At 36.7% G+C, this 15,679-nt stretch overlaps 3 long non-coding RNA genes across 3 annotated transcripts; 1 reads left to right on the forward strand and 2 right to left on the reverse strand.

Annotated features, from left to right (window-relative positions):
* Positions 1-57: 57 nt before the first annotated feature.
* LOC146486306 (uncharacterized) lies at positions 58-1,060 on the forward strand. Its single transcript, XR_014860243.1, has 2 exons — positions 58-180; positions 543-1,060. It is a non-coding gene; the product is annotated as an uncharacterized LOC146486306 (long non-coding RNA).
* Positions 1,061-6,190: 5,130 nt separating this feature from the next.
* Positions 6,191-14,045, reverse strand: LOC146486307 (uncharacterized). Its single transcript, XR_014860247.1, has 3 exons — positions 13,398-14,045; positions 12,496-12,537; positions 6,191-7,021 (listed from the first exon to the last, which is right to left on the reverse strand). It is a non-coding gene; the product is annotated as an uncharacterized LOC146486307 (long non-coding RNA).
* LOC146486308 (uncharacterized) lies at positions 10,222-12,479 on the reverse strand. The gene is made up of 2 exons (XR_014860246.1): positions 12,079-12,479; positions 10,222-11,178 (listed from the first exon to the last, which is right to left on the reverse strand). It is a non-coding gene; the product is annotated as an uncharacterized LOC146486308 (long non-coding RNA).
* Positions 14,046-15,679: the final 1,634 nt, after the last annotated feature.

Here is a 15,679-nt window from a genome sequence, read left to right on the forward strand (position 1 = left end):
TGGTTGGACACGGTCCGAAGAGCATCATGGTAGCAGTAATTGGCCAATCACATCACCGTATTCTTTCACCAGCGTTTTTAGGAAGGAACTTCACGCGAATGATTGCTTCGTCTTATTTACTGTTTTATTCACCGTGTAGACGGCTTTTCCTCCAAATGAAAGGATTCAACAAGTGACGAGGTATGTAGGTGACCAGTGATTGTATTTTCTCATAATTTCCGTACTTATTGTCGTCAATATTCGACTTCCTCGCAAGCTTGTCCAATATGGCGGCTTTTCTCCACGTGCAATGATTAATGAACGCGTTTGCTTTTTGATGCTATATCGTCAGGGTTCCAAGAAAAAAAATTACACCATTTGTTTAATAAAGAGTTGCTCTTGGATTTTAAGGCATCGCACCCCATCGCACCTCTCACCGTTTTTCTGCTATGTGCGTTTAAAGTTTGGCAATTGTGAGGAGCAAACAATGAGCGAGTCACGATGTGACATAAAGATTTACAGTGTATTGTGACTTTTTTCCTCTTTGCTTGATTTGTCTCTAGGTTTACAACTAAAGCTCAAGTGAAATTTCTAGCCAGCTGTTCTAAATGATCTGCTATTTCACCTCAGGACAAAAATGTTGAGGCTTCAGGGCTATGGACTGTTGGTAGATGTCGACTAAAATATCAGAAATATTATTATCACAAAAGCACAGATCCACAGAAAAAAGGGGGAACACTTGCGACTTAGTTCCATAAATTAAGAATCAGTTGTGCAGAAATTACATTCTACTTACACTTATAAAGTATATCTTGTATGCTTGTACAACAATTTGCATGCCTGAGCTGTATATTTATACACTCTATGCGTTAACTGACTGTATATATTTCCATATATTCCCATACAAAAAAAATATTTGGTCACTTCAGGCATATATTTTACATCAAAAGTCAAGCATATATGAAATCTTTATTGATGATTTCGCTTATTACCTCTGTGCTTATTGTATAAATGTATAATTGTGTATATTTTTTTTTATTGTGTGTAATTTGTGTTGTTAATAAAAGGGATTGACAGCTGATTTGCAAGATGACCTTCAAAATAGATGTATGCTAATTTGATCTCAATTGCACTTGACTATTGTCAGTAGCTGAAATCTCTGGTATGCTTGGCAAGCTATGTGGAGTCATCCACCTTCACATTGGTGTACAAGATACACTTCGATGTAAACAGACCCTTAGTTTATGAGTGGGGGGGGCATGCCTTGTGAGCAGAGTTCCCGTCAATTTGTATTTCAATATTTCTCCAATCCAATTCATAATTATTGGATATGTTGTAGATTTAAAGTGACAAGTACATGTAAAGGAGAAAGAGACATCTGGTGTGACTATAATACTGTGCCCCTTTTCCAAGTTTGATCTCAATAATTATTGTAATTTACTATTGTCAGTGGCTGAAATCTCTGGTATGCGCTTTTTGCAAACTATGTCGAGTCATCCACCTTCACATTGGTGTACAAAATACTCTTCAATGCAAACAGGCCCTTAGTTTATGAGGGGGGGGGGGGGGCATGCCTTTCGAGCAGAGTTCCCCTTAATTTGTATTTCAATATTTCTCCAATCCAATTACATAATTATTGGATATGTTGTAGGCTTTAAAGTGACAAGGAAAGGATAAGGAGAGGGGGACATCTAGTGTGACTATAATACTGTGCTCCTTTGCCAAGTTTGATCTCAATTGTACTTGACTATTGATAGTTTGTAGTCAGTCTTGTTAGTACTGAACTAGAAATCTTCCAAGATCAAAGAGAATATTGCTCACAGGTTTTTTGGAGTTCTTCATAAGGCTGAACCACTGTAGTAAAGGGAGATGGGGGGGGGGGGGGGGGCAAAACTTTTGTGAAGTCAATATTTTTATATTGTGTGCTATCATAGTTTGTTGGACTATGGAAACGAGTAATCATTTTTGAGCAGCTATTTGTACTTACCCTGAATTTTTATTGTTCATTTGTGATTCCTTACCACCTTACCTTTTGGCTTTCACACTCTCTATGTTTGAGGGTACTAGTGTACATAATCTCCATAACATTGTTTTGTGTATTGATGTTTGTATTAAAAGGCCTTATTTTCTTTTAAATATATAATTAAAGAGGGAGCATGCCCCCAGGGCCCCTCACCTTGATCCAATACACTGTCTTTCCATACAAAGTAAGGGTCTGCCCAGTAAAGGAAGGTAGAGTATTTGGCAACAACATGTGATGTAATAAAACAAATTATTATTGAAGAACTTGTTACATCAAACATATATTTAGTACTCCTGTGTAGCTAAAATCTATGGCTCTTGCAAGCTGAAGTTGTGTGATAGCTTTTTTCCATGTCCCAGTCTCATTGGGAACCAGTATACAGAATGGTTAAACGAAATTCCTATCCAGTAAGGCCGCAATCTCGTACCCAGAGTCTCCAGGCTTTTTGGTCAGCGGGGCAACTGACGCCGGGAAGACTCTGGGAACATCGCAATCTCGTACCCAGAGTCCTCAGGCTTTTTGGTCAGCTGGGCGGCGCCAGGAGAGACTCTGGGATAATGGAATTTCTTATCCCAGAAAACGTGGGATTCCGGTCTTTGTGCGCATGCTTACGATTAAAGCGGAAGTCAAATGCCCCAAAGTGGCAGCTGCGTTACTGTCATTGGGCCTGAAGGTTTTATCGGGTCTTGAAAGTGTTCGAGAAAGCCAAAATTGATTCTACACGCGATCAAAGGGAACTGGATTTTTTCCCTTAAGAGCGGATCAAAGCAACTGGATTTTTTTTCATGTAAGAGCGAGCGAAAAGTGGACTTAATTCGACGTTGCTACAACAGACAAGTAACATATTTCTTTATTACTGTTTATACTTACAAATAAAAAGGAACCATCACTTCTCCTCTCACAGAACTGAGCAGCTGACTGTGTATTCAATTTATTTTCAAATTACCTTCTCCCTTTCCCTTCACAGTTTATTTCCAAATGGGATTCAATGAACACATACATGTTACCATTTGAAAAAAATTTAAATCACCTCTTTATATAAGTAATATTTACTGTTGTAAATTAAGTTTTTTTTTCGTCTCAAAATTTTTTAATTTTATTAGACTGAATTGTGTGCACGCTTTTCTTAAAGTGAATTTAAGAATGTCATATGTGTTCGAATGCAAGCTTAAGTACAATTTCAACATCAGCATATTTAATACATGCCATGAATTCAAGAGCAGCTGTGAATTTTTTTTTCTGAATAAACATTCCTTTTGCCTAGCTTTTGGCAAAACTGATAGAGAGTGCTCACATATTGCATGCTTCTAGTGCTGTAGAGTTGCTCCCAGGTATACTAATAATATATCTAGAAACAAAATGAAGTAGTATAACAGAGATTGGATAATTGTGCCATTACAGGCTTTGAAAATAAGGATAGTGAGTTGTGTTGAGGTTTAATTAGTTAGCTATTCTGCCTAACCACAGAGTAATAATTATATATGAGAACTGTATGGAGTGTGGTAATCATGCCACCTCTCATAAGTAAATTGGTTATAATGTGATTGTTGAGAGACTGTTGATATCCTCCCTATGGTACTTCATTTAGTCAGCCAATTTCTATACCATACATATAACCTCCTTAGTCTGTTCTTGTATAAATGTAATCAAGGTAAAATAATTTAAAACTATCTTATGTGAGTTCTCTAATAAATTTGGGTGCAGTGTAGGAAGCACAGAGAAGGGTTCAATAAATTGGGGAAATTATGTTTATATTAAATTAATTGACATAAATTTTGGTGGGGCCTGACTTCATCTGGTCGTGGAGTGTACACTTTAACTAAGAGCTGAGTCAGATAGCTCAGATACTGACACACATTACCTAATGTATTCTGATTAATAAGGGCACATTACTGGTAAATTGATAATTTCTGAATGATTTGCCATTTCTTTTGAGTCGGCTCGATGGTGATGTGATTAGGTATAACACATTTAATTGACTTCAGGCAAGGGAAGTATTATACTCAACCAACACTCTGCTGAATAGTGTAATATAATCTCTTCTCTGATCTTGCAGCTCTTGCTTTGACGACAGATAATTACTATTATCAAACTCCCCAATATCCTGAATGATTGGCACAGTGTTGTAGGACCTTTGCTGAACTGTGTAAGTTATACAGCGCTTGTGGGAATTTGTGGTCCCTTGACAATAATGTTAGCTAAGAACTAAAACTGAAAATTGTCAAACGTGACTCTTATTTCAAGCCGTTCCTGGGCTCTGATTGTCTATTAGGCCACAATCTAAGTCATCCAGCATATTGCATAATGTTTGTGGGACTGGACCAAGCCTAGTGAGCTGCATTGATCAAAGGTCTAGAACAATGGAAATACACATTCAAAATATTTAATTCAAAATCATATAAATTTGTCATACCATCAGTTACAAAACTGTATCTAAAGATGTTTCAAATTTCTTTTAAGCTTGTTAACAGAATAAACAATAAGGCTAGTGATGTTTCTTTAGGCCATAAAATATAGTGAACAGTAATTTATTAATTTGTTTTTGTGGGGGGGGGGGGGGGGGTCTAACAAGCGTTGACTGTAAAACTTTATGTTTCATTGTATAATCACTCTATAATTAACAGTTTTGTTAACAAATTATACTTAAAAATTCTATATACTTGATGAGATAATGGTTACACATAATTTTATTAGTTACCCCCAACAGGGAAGGGGAAGGGAGTAAAGGACCCAGTCGAATCCTTGGAATGTTCAACATATATATTTTATAGACTTGTCATTCTTTAGAAAATATTGAATGTAGTTTTTTTTGCAAGCTAGTATTGTAGTGTCTGAAAGTTTTTTCTTTTGTTTGATTATCAGTGCAAAATAACAAGTAACGATATGATTCACCAAGAAGTATAATTTTTATGCTAAACCCTGCTGGCTACCACAAATTTCTTGCTAATATTTACTAGCAATAATAATTACATGAATGAATATTACATGAAGAAATGATAGAAGAGGTTGTTTTCACCAAATTATTCAGTAAAATCCATCCACTGCCGAAATAATTATGTTAGTAAATTTGCCAATTACAAGTGGAGTGTTTGTTAAGGATATAATTATGATAAAAGTGGTCACTTAATTCTGTACAAGGCTGTACAAGCATTATCTACAGGTCATATGCCACACAAACTTGGGGTACTTGGCGTCCATGTTTATGTACAACAGGTACACTTGCAGTAGAATGAAATCGAGCAGGGGCCTTCTCCTCTATCTCAATAATAGCCTCCCAATTGAACCCTTCAAGGGAAGACTTGGTGTTCTTCCTTATAACAAATTATAGCACAGAAAGTCACACCACCGCTTTTTTTTTTTTTAATAACAAGTGGTACTTTAGACATGATTTCACACCTTGCAACACCTTTGGCGTCTCAACAGGAATATTTGTCTGCAAGGGAACCCACAGTTTTCTTGTCTCATACTACGTCAATGGAGTATCTGCATGTTTTTTCAGATGAAGGGAAAAATAATATTTTAAAAAGGGTAGATTATTTTTACTTACATCTATTAATGTACAGCACATTAACAGAGTACAGTTAAACTATCATTACCTTCAAATTTTTGCCATCTTTATTTTAAACTCAGTGTACATTATTTGTTAAGTTATATAAAAACTCCAAGCAATATATTATGTTATAACTTTTGTATATTTTAAGATTGAGGAAGCTTAATATTCAAAAGCCTCATATTGATTTCTTTTATTGAGCCTGATCCACTCCACTACTTGAGTTTTTTTGTTTTCATTGTTTGTCTGTGTACATGTGGGAAGTAAATAAATGCAAAGATTTTAAGGTACTTCTGCATTTCGAAGTCTAGCTTCAGGCTTCAGTATTATCTACACCTGTTTTTTGACTTGTCAAGTTGGGTGGCTCTTCACTGTCACAGACAGTGTGTTGACTTTCTTGCAGAGAAGATGGTAGTAAGTAACAAACAACAAGTCTTTATTCTCAACTGCCCCTATCCTGTAAAAATAATCTTTAAATCTGTATGTACTATTACATTTGAGATTAAACCGTCATCTGAAGGTAACTTAACACCACGCCCTTTACACTTTTTAGGACATATAACTAATTGTTCTTATTTTGCATGGAATATGGAACAGTTAGAACAAAATCTGCCGAAATTCTCAAAACAAAATCTCAAAATTTAAGAAAAATGTTCAACACACCATTACCTCCGCCTCAAAGGGGCAATTTTTTTCTGAATTATTTTTCTTTGGCAAGCTGGCCATGGGCCGTGACTGACAAAAGTGAAACCTTTGCTCTCGTGTGCGGTGTTTGATCATCGTAGAGATGTCTTCAGCGTTTCCCTTGTGGCAAAACCGAAAGGGAATTAATCGAAACGGCAACCTGAGATGGACTCCACTCCACACCAGATCAGTCATCTCTCATTTTTTATCCACGACAAGGTTTATAGATGTTGAAGAACTTCTCTATTTTTCTATGATAACCTTCACTAGCAAATAACATGTTCGAAATATTTAGTGCGTTGACGACACCAATGTCCTCTCTAATACGTTTAATGTTTCCATTATAATACTTGCGAACGGCTTCACCAATTCGTTCTCCTACCGCTTTTTCTTCCAAACTGACTGATATAATGATATTTTCCGAAAATAATTTTTTGCAACAGCGACAGTAATCAGTTTAAACTGCTCGCATTTGGCCGTGTCATTTTACCGTCGAATGACAGTAGTGGCAAACTTCCTACGATAAAACGGCTAATGTTTAGTCGGCTAGAAATTGTTTCACTGACATAATTCAAAACCCGTCTTTGAATTGGAGTCCTTCTTATTTTTGGTATGGAAAAAACAACATAAAATAACCGTGACACACACATAAAAATTACAAAACAGCGAGTTTGACATTTCAAATCGCCCTCCAAAACAAGGAAGTTGGTTGGGGGGTTTCCGGTTTGGTTAACTTCCGCAAATGACCAACGGACTTCCTGTCGGTCTTGCATTGTTATAATCTCCTACCCAGATCTCCCACGGTCAGGCGGAGGGGAGATCTGGTAAAGTTCGATTTGAGGCCCGGAATACGGGCCTGCCCATCATCCTTTGTCCACCGTGCTGAATGGCCGCCGGCTCGTAACTGTGATCATTCCTGGTGAGGTTTTCGCTTTCGAGGGTGCTCTTCGGAACGTTCTTCGGTCGAGAGGACAACAAAACTTGAAACTTAAACCAAAACGAAAAAGGCAACAGGAGAGATTGCAATCAACAAGCGCGGTAAATCACTTTTTTACTAAGATTAGTTCCTACCCTTTGTGACCATCTAGACCATCTTTGTAATGAAAACTGTTCCAAGAACAAATCCATCGTAATTGTGCTTTCTCCACTCAAGATCAACGTGCTTATCGACGATCAATTAAAAAGACTTAAGTCAACAGGAGTAAGCTGTACCAGTTTTCGCCTTAGATGGTAACTGTATTGAAGATACTGTAATTTACAGGCAGGGAAATGTCACATAATTTTTTTGCACCCCAAGGTAAAGGTAGCAACAGACAGTGCAGAGAGTTTTTGTTGTCGAAGCTTTATCAGAAAAATTTTGTGGTCGTTGTTGTAGATGAGGCACAATAGAGTTACTGATTGGCATCTTGGTGTTAAATTTCGCATTGGAAAGTCAAATGGTTCATGTCATATTTTCATTTGCAAAGTTTCAGAAATTGTGGTCTACCATGCCAGTGATACGTAAAAATTATTTCTTCTCTTTCTAGTCTTTCAGCTGATTTGGTCACACAAATTCTCCTTCTTCCATAAGTTAATGGTTTAAATTTCCAAACCAAATGGATTGTGTAAATGCGGCAGGTTTCTTTTACAGGCCAAAGGACACAACTCGAGGTCACTGTAATAATATAATTTTATATGAACCAGCTAAACAGGGCCTCCTCCTACCTACAACAACTGTCCACTCCTATAACACCAGAAATTCTGCCAAGCTTAATTTCCACCGGCCACAAGTTAGAACTAACATAGGCAAATTTACTTTTAAGTACTCTGCTTCTGTCATATGGGAAACTGTCCCCGTGGCATTGAAAAAAACAAAAACTTTTAACAGGTTTAAGAAACTTTATAAGGCCCACCTGATCTCTTGTCAATCAAATAATATATGTTCTGTTTAATGATCAAATATAATAGTATGTAACTATCAAATAATAATAATAGAGTTAAAAATAATAATAATAATAATAATTGTCTGGTTATATTTTGATCTTTGTTGTCGCTGCTGTTGCTGCTGATGATGTGTTGTCCTTTTCCTTTCTTTTTGTTTGTTGTTGTTGTTGTTTGTTTGTTTGTATGTTGTTTTTTTGCTTTTTTTTGTTTTTATTTATTTATTGCTTTGTTCTTCTTTTATTACGCTTGTCCTGTTTAGATTTCTTGCTCGGTTCAGTATATCTCGAACATACCTTAATTTACACAAATGTAATTCTCTCTTGTACATCCTAGGCTCTACAAACATTTCCTACATTTTCTAATATCTCAATAAAGCTCAGTGTCATTTCTTTGTTTACTTAAAAGTAGGTGGTGGTCAGCTAGAAAGCCTTTGCTACTTTGACCACCACACACATTCTATAATTTGTACTGTATTTATTTTTATTTTGTAATCATTTGTTGTAATACTGTTCTTTCTATGTTAATGTTGTGTAAATAGGTGAAATGAATGAACCATGAACCATCCTAGCCCTAACACCATGCTACTGTCTTGGTTATATACCAGCAAACCGGAAAGACCTGTCCGTGTAAATGGTAGGCGCCCAATTATGTCCAACATTAAAATATCGAGTACACCCTTGCTGTTTTAAAGGGGTTTTTTTTCTCAAAAATGGAAGTTTGAATTTCTTTTGGGAAATGGAGGTACCACATCTGGATTTGGGATCTGAAGAATGTTTGGTTACTTGCAACATGTGAGCAAACAGAGCAAGTCCCTATGAGTTTCCCATTAGAGTTTTATTTGGTAGTGATGAGCTTTCCATTTCAGTGGTTCTTGATTCACCTTTATCACATAACACTTGAAAAGTTTTCACCTGAAATTTATGTTAAGTTTAGGGGACATGCCCCCTCGACTGCTTCTTTGATGACAAGTTAATAAAGGTTATAATTTTACACATAGGAGTCCACAGACTCGAAAATTAGAACCACATAATACACAAGTCTAATAATATTTGACTCTTGATATGAAGAACAAAGGTCATTATCTGCATTTGATTTGCAAGGCACAATGAGCTGCTTGAATAATCATTGTTGTACTGAGCATTGCATTATTTGTACATGCATAGAGGATGATACACTAAGAATAATACAAGGTTCTTTATGTCCAAAGCAGCTATCTTGGTGCTTGGACACTCACCTCTGATGGGATCCTTGATTTCAGCAAAAAAAAAAATAATAACAATAATAATAGGAAGGTGTGAAGGTCTTTTGGGCTCATAAAAGTAGCAAATGGCAGATAAATAGAAAACAAATAAAAAAAAATATTTCCACTATTTGTTTTCCTGTGCATGTCTGTGTGTTCTAATGAACTGTCACCCATTTCTGCAGCAAAACAACAGCTTTCACAGTAAGCTGATCTTCAGTAACCATGAATTCCTAAGTATTCCTTAACCATGGCCTTTCATAGCCAGGAAACAACATTTAATCAAACTGTCAGACACAAACCCACTGCAGAGAAGTGGTGGGGAAAAGAAACTTTGAAAACAGTGTCTGTCTTGGATGAAAATTCCTTGTTGATGCCAATTCCTTGAGCAAAAAAAATTTTCTTGTATTGATATTTGCACCCATGTCAGGTCCTAACTTTTCTTAATATTAAGACCAGCAACACAAAATTATGTTCAAGGACTTTTCACACAAGTACACAAAAAATATCAGAACAGTAAACCTTGAACCTTTAAGCCCCAGTAGTGATCAGTATCGAAATTTCTCCTAATATTTATCAATACACAATCAAGGAGAGGTCATGAGATCACCAGTGGTGAAATTTCTTGATATTTCAACAACCTCCCTATAATGCTACTATGAAAAATGGAAATGTAGAGACCAGTAAGGAGAAACTGTATGTTGACACTGAGGCTTAAAGGTTAATTAAAAGCTAATAAATACAGAGCCATATTGTTGGTGATTATCGCAGCTTCTTTTATGCTTCGTCCTTCCACCACCCCATGCGTCAAAAAGGGCTTAGTTACTTGAGAATCCCTTTTTATTCAGCCTTCTCATTATCCATTTTCTGGTAATTATATTGTCTTATTCTAATGGAAAGAATAACAACATCCCAGTGAATGACTACAGTTTTTTCTTAATTAATTGCATCTTTGTTCAGGGGGCACAACTTCAGAGTACAGCAAACGAGGAACACTTTCCTCAGTATTCCCTACAGCGAAGATTGTTGTCATGACAACAACAGCAACAGAAAAACAACCAAACTACAATCATACAAAGTTTGAATATGAAAGATTTATGGAGTACTACAAAGGCCCTCCTATCTTAACACAAAGTAATGTTGACCAGTTTGATTACATATTTTTGCCCATAGCAGATGAACTTATCACCACCAATGTCAAAAATTAAGCCTGTCAGCCGATTATTTACTCATCATTAGTACTGTGTGGAGTTGGGGGTGCCTTTTTGGGTGGAAAGCTTGGGGATCACCAGTTCTACCTTACTCCCCAAATTCCTCAAAATGCACTTTTGGCTCAGTCTCATTCTCTACAGACTGACAATGAATATTATTTGCCACAATCTTTGGGAATGGGGTTTGATTCTCATTGTGTTGGAAGGATAATAATTTATTCATTTTGGTCTTCGGCAAACTATGGAAAGTTTTTTCCAAGAAAGTGGAAGAGATGGGAAGCCTGCTGCATCAAAACTTTATTTTAACAACAATCATATTGGTGCAAATATTAAAGAAATGCAACCCATCATGACAGATTAGTGTAAATACCCCAGAAATCTGTGCAGTGGAAAATTTTTGCTTATAACCACTTTGGTTTTGGCTTTTGTGTGAGAAATGCAGCTGTTGTGATATCTGTTGTCCGAAATGACTGTCATTGCTCTTAATTATGTGTTGAGCTGTGTCCAGCTGTTTTAGCCCTTGAAGATATTCACATCACTGATAGGAACTTTAGGAACTTGCTTCTCCCTAGAAATCAGGTGGAAGAAATTAAGGCAGAGTTAACAAGAAATAAAGGAGAAACTGAGGCCAGTGATAACTATTTGTATCAGAGAATGTGCTAAGGATTAACAATGGAAGTAGTAAATGAAGTGTGTTTAGTACTTCAAGGACTCCATACTAATGATAAAATAATGGAGAAATTCCCCTATCTTGAAGAAAAGAACAATGGCAAAAAGATTCTAAAAACCTATAAGTGATGTCAAATCCAAAGAGGTATGTCCTCCTTTTAAAACTACTTCTTTTCTAAAGCCTATCACAAGCATAGACCTGCAAAACATTAGGTGGTGCAGACATGTAAACCAATGTCCCCATTTTTATTTTAGAGGAAGGCTAGTTTTATATTTTGGATCCAATTTTTTTTTAACTCAGTAGGTGGGAGAGAGGGGATAAAATTAAACTAACTACACTTACATAAAGAGCCCTAATCGGTTCAGACAAGGTGTTCTCTGTTGTAGTACGGGTTTCATTACTATTATTTTGGCGGTCATAAGTCGGACATTTTTCATTTCTCTTAGCTGAGGGGTGGGACTCACCAGATGAATAATAATATTGTGTGGACACTCTATCAATTTCTCCAAAGTCCTATGAGAGATGTTGTATGGATCTTGAAGGAATAAGCACACTGGTCTGAAAGGACTAATATTATATTATGAAGTCTCTTACTCAAAGTCCAGTTCAATTTATAGAAGGAAAATAGTCTTTTAGCAGAAGACAAAAACTGAAAATATGCTAGCAAATGCGGCGCGCGTGTTCAGGAACTCAAGGTAAAGTATGTTGGGGAAATTAATTTGCGTTTACTAAATAAATAATCATTTTAAAAAAAATCATTTTTTGTCAAGAAATACCAAAAAAAAATATATGACCTACCTCCATTTTATCCCCAAAAGTAAGCAAGCTTATATCCATCGTGTTGGAAACTTGTGTAATTTGGCAAGGCCGTTTGAACGTTACTGCAAACTCTTTTCGGCTAAATTCGCTGTTGTCTTCCGAAAAAACAATTTCTCACTGTTCTCTCCCCACACAATGGGCATGTATGTATTAAAACGTCGCATGACAATCTTAATCGGAGCGAAAACTTTTCCGTGTTTTTGTTTCTTCCCCGAACTGAGCGAAAACCAAACACAGAAGGAAAGAGCCAATCACAGAGCAGATTAGAATGAGGCATTCTTAATTCTGGTAACCAACCAGAAATGGCGTTGTATCGAACTTTACCAGATCTCACATTTCGACATTCCCGAACCGACGACTGAGATCGGGGTACGAGATTACCATTGTTATGCAGACAACCAATCGAAAAAATTAAATTTTTCCATTATCCCAGAGTCTCTCCTGGCGCCGCCCCGCTGACCAAAAAGCCTGAGGACTCTGGGTACGAGATTGGGGACATCGAAAAAATTCAATTTTTTTTATTGGCTGTTCCGAAACGGTTTCCATTGTTTTACCGCAGAAATCCTGCGGTAATAAAATTCGATGTCCCCAGAGTCTTCCCGGCGTTGCCCCGCTGACCAAAAAGCCTGAAGACTCTGGGTACGAGATTGGTAAGGCCGTGAAAATCTTCATTTCCCTACAATCCTTGTTTACTTCATTTCGTATTATAATATTCGGCTATTTCCACCAGAATTGGATTCCTGTAGTTATGAACTCTGAATATTTCAATGCCAGATTTTCGAGCCCGTGATCGTATATTATAATTCAAAAGGTACTATTTCATCGACCGCTAGGATCGCCGTGTAAACCCAACGTTTTGAGCATTAAATTAGTCAGTCGATGTCGGCTAACGGTAACCGGAGAAAACTTATCGAATAAATTACCGAATTAACCGATTTTCATTCCTTGAGATCCGCATAGCACGAAGGTTTGTTACAACTGACCACGAACCGACAACTCGCCCCAACATGCTTTGCGGACCGTGTCCAACCACCACTGGACTGGAGCAATCTCGTACCCAGAGTCTTCAGGGTTTTTGGTCAGCGGGGCAACGCTGGGAAGACTCTGGGGACATCAAATTTTATCACCGCAGGATTTCTGCGGTAAAACAATGGAAACCGTTACGGAACAGCCAATCAAAAAAATAAAATTTTTTCGATGTCCCCAGCAATCTCGTACCCAGAGTCCTCAGGCTTTTTGGTCAGCGGGGCGGCGCCAGGAGAGACTCTGGGATAATGGCATTTCTTATCCCAGAAAACGTGGGATTCCGGTCTTTGTGCGCATGCTTAAGATTAAAGCGGAAGTCAAATGCCTCAAAATGGCAGCCGCGTTACTGTTATTGGGCCTGAAGGTTTTAGCGGGCCTTGAAAGTGTTCGAGAAAGCCAAAATTGATTCTACACGCGATCAATAGGAACTGGATTTTTTCCCGTAAGAGCGGATCAAAGCAACTGGATTTTTTTTCATCTAAGAGCGAGCGAAAGGTGGACTTAATTCGACGTTGCTACAACAGACAAGTAACATATTTCTTTATTACTGTTTATACTTACAAATAAAAAGGAACCATCACTTCTCCTCTCACAGAACTGAGCAGCTGACTGTGTATTAAATTTATGTTCAAATTACCTTCTCCCTTTCCCTTAACAGTTTATTTCCAAATGGGATTTTCCAAATGGGATTCAATGAACACATACATGTTACCATTTGAAAATAATTTAAATCACCTCTTAATAAAAGTAATATTTACTGTTGTAAATTAAGTTTTTTTTCGTCTCAAAATTTTTTAATTTTATTAGACTGAATTGTGTGCACGCTTTTCTTAAAGTGAATTTAAGAATGTCATATGTGTTCGAATGCAAGCTTAAGTACAATTTCAACATCAGCATATTTAATACATGCCATGAATTCAAGAGCAGCTGTGAGTTTTTTTTTCTGAATAAACGTTCCTTTTGCCTATCTTTTGGCAAAACTGACAGAGAGTGCTCACAACTTGCATGCTTCTAGTGCTGTAGAGGTTGCTCCCAGGTATACTAATAATGTATCTAGAAATAAAATGAAGTAGTATAACAGAGATTGGATAATTGTGCCAACAGGCTTTGAAAATAAGGATAGTGAGTTGTGTTGAGGTTTAATTTGTTAGCTATTCTGCCTAACCACAGAGTAATAATTATATAAGAGAACTGTATGGAGCGTGGTAATCATGCCACCTCTCATCAGTAAATTGGTTATAATGTGATATTTGAGAGACTGTTGATATCCTCACTATGGTACTTCATTTAGTCAGCCAATTTTTATACCATGCATATAATCTCCTTAACGGTCTGTTCTTGTATACATGAAATCAAGGTAAAATAATTTAAAACTATCTTATGTGAGTTCTCTAATAAATTTGGGTGCAGTGTAGGAAGCACAGAGAAGGGGTCAATAGATTGGGGAAATTGGGTTTATATTAAATTGACATAAATTTTGATGGGGCCTGACTTCATCTGGTCGTGGAGTGTACACTTTAACTAAGAGCTGAGTCAGATAGCTCAGATACTGACACACATTACCTAATGTATTCTGATTGATTAGGGCACATTACTGGTAAATTGATAGTTTCTGAATGATTTGCCATTTCTTTTGAGTCGGCTCGATGGTGATGTGATTAGGTATCACACATTTAATTGACTTCAGGCAAGGGAAGTTTTATACTCAACCAACACTCTGCAGCTGAATAGTATAATATAATCTCTTCTCTGATCTTGCAGCTCTTGCTTTGACGACAGATAATTACTATTGTCAAACTCCCCAATATCCTGAATGATTGGCAAAGTGTTGTGAGACCTTTGCTGAACTGTGTAAATTATACAACAGCGCTTGTGGGGATTTGTGGTCCCTTGGAAATAATGTTAGCGAAGAACTAAAACTGAAAATTGTCAAACGTGACTCTTAGTTCAAGCCGTTCCTGGGCTCTGATTGTCTATTAGGCCAATATCTAAGTTATCCAGCATATTGCATAATGTTTGTGGGACTGGACCAAGCCTAGTGAGCTGCATTGATCAATTAAGTCTAGAACAATAGAAATACACATTCAAAATAGTAATTCAAAATCATATAAATTTGTCATACCATCAGTTACAAAACTGTATCTAAAGATGTTTCAATTTTCTTACAAGCTTGTTAACAGAATAAACAATAAGGCTAGTGATGTTTCTTTAACCCATAAGATATATTGAATAGTAATTTATTAATTTTTTTTTTTGGGGGGGGGGAGGGAGTCTAACAAGCATTGATTGTAGTTTTTTTTACAAGCTAGTATTGTAGTGTCTGAAAGTTTTTTCTTTTGTTTGATTATCAGTGCAAAATAACAATAAACGATATGATTCACTAAGAAGTATAATTTTTATGCTAAAACCTGCTGGCTACCACAAATTTCTTGCTAATATTTACTAGCAATAATAATTACATGAATGAATATTACATGAAAAAATGATAGAAGGGGTTGTTTTCACCAAATTATTCAGTAAAATCCATCTACTGCCAAAATAATTATGTTAGTAA

This window comes from Pavona decussata, unplaced genomic scaffold (assembly GCF_977016875.1).
Source record: "Pavona decussata unplaced genomic scaffold, jaPavDecu1.1 SCAFFOLD_21, whole genome shotgun sequence".
Taxonomy (NCBI): Eukaryota; Metazoa; Cnidaria; class Anthozoa; order Scleractinia; family Agariciidae; genus Pavona; species Pavona decussata.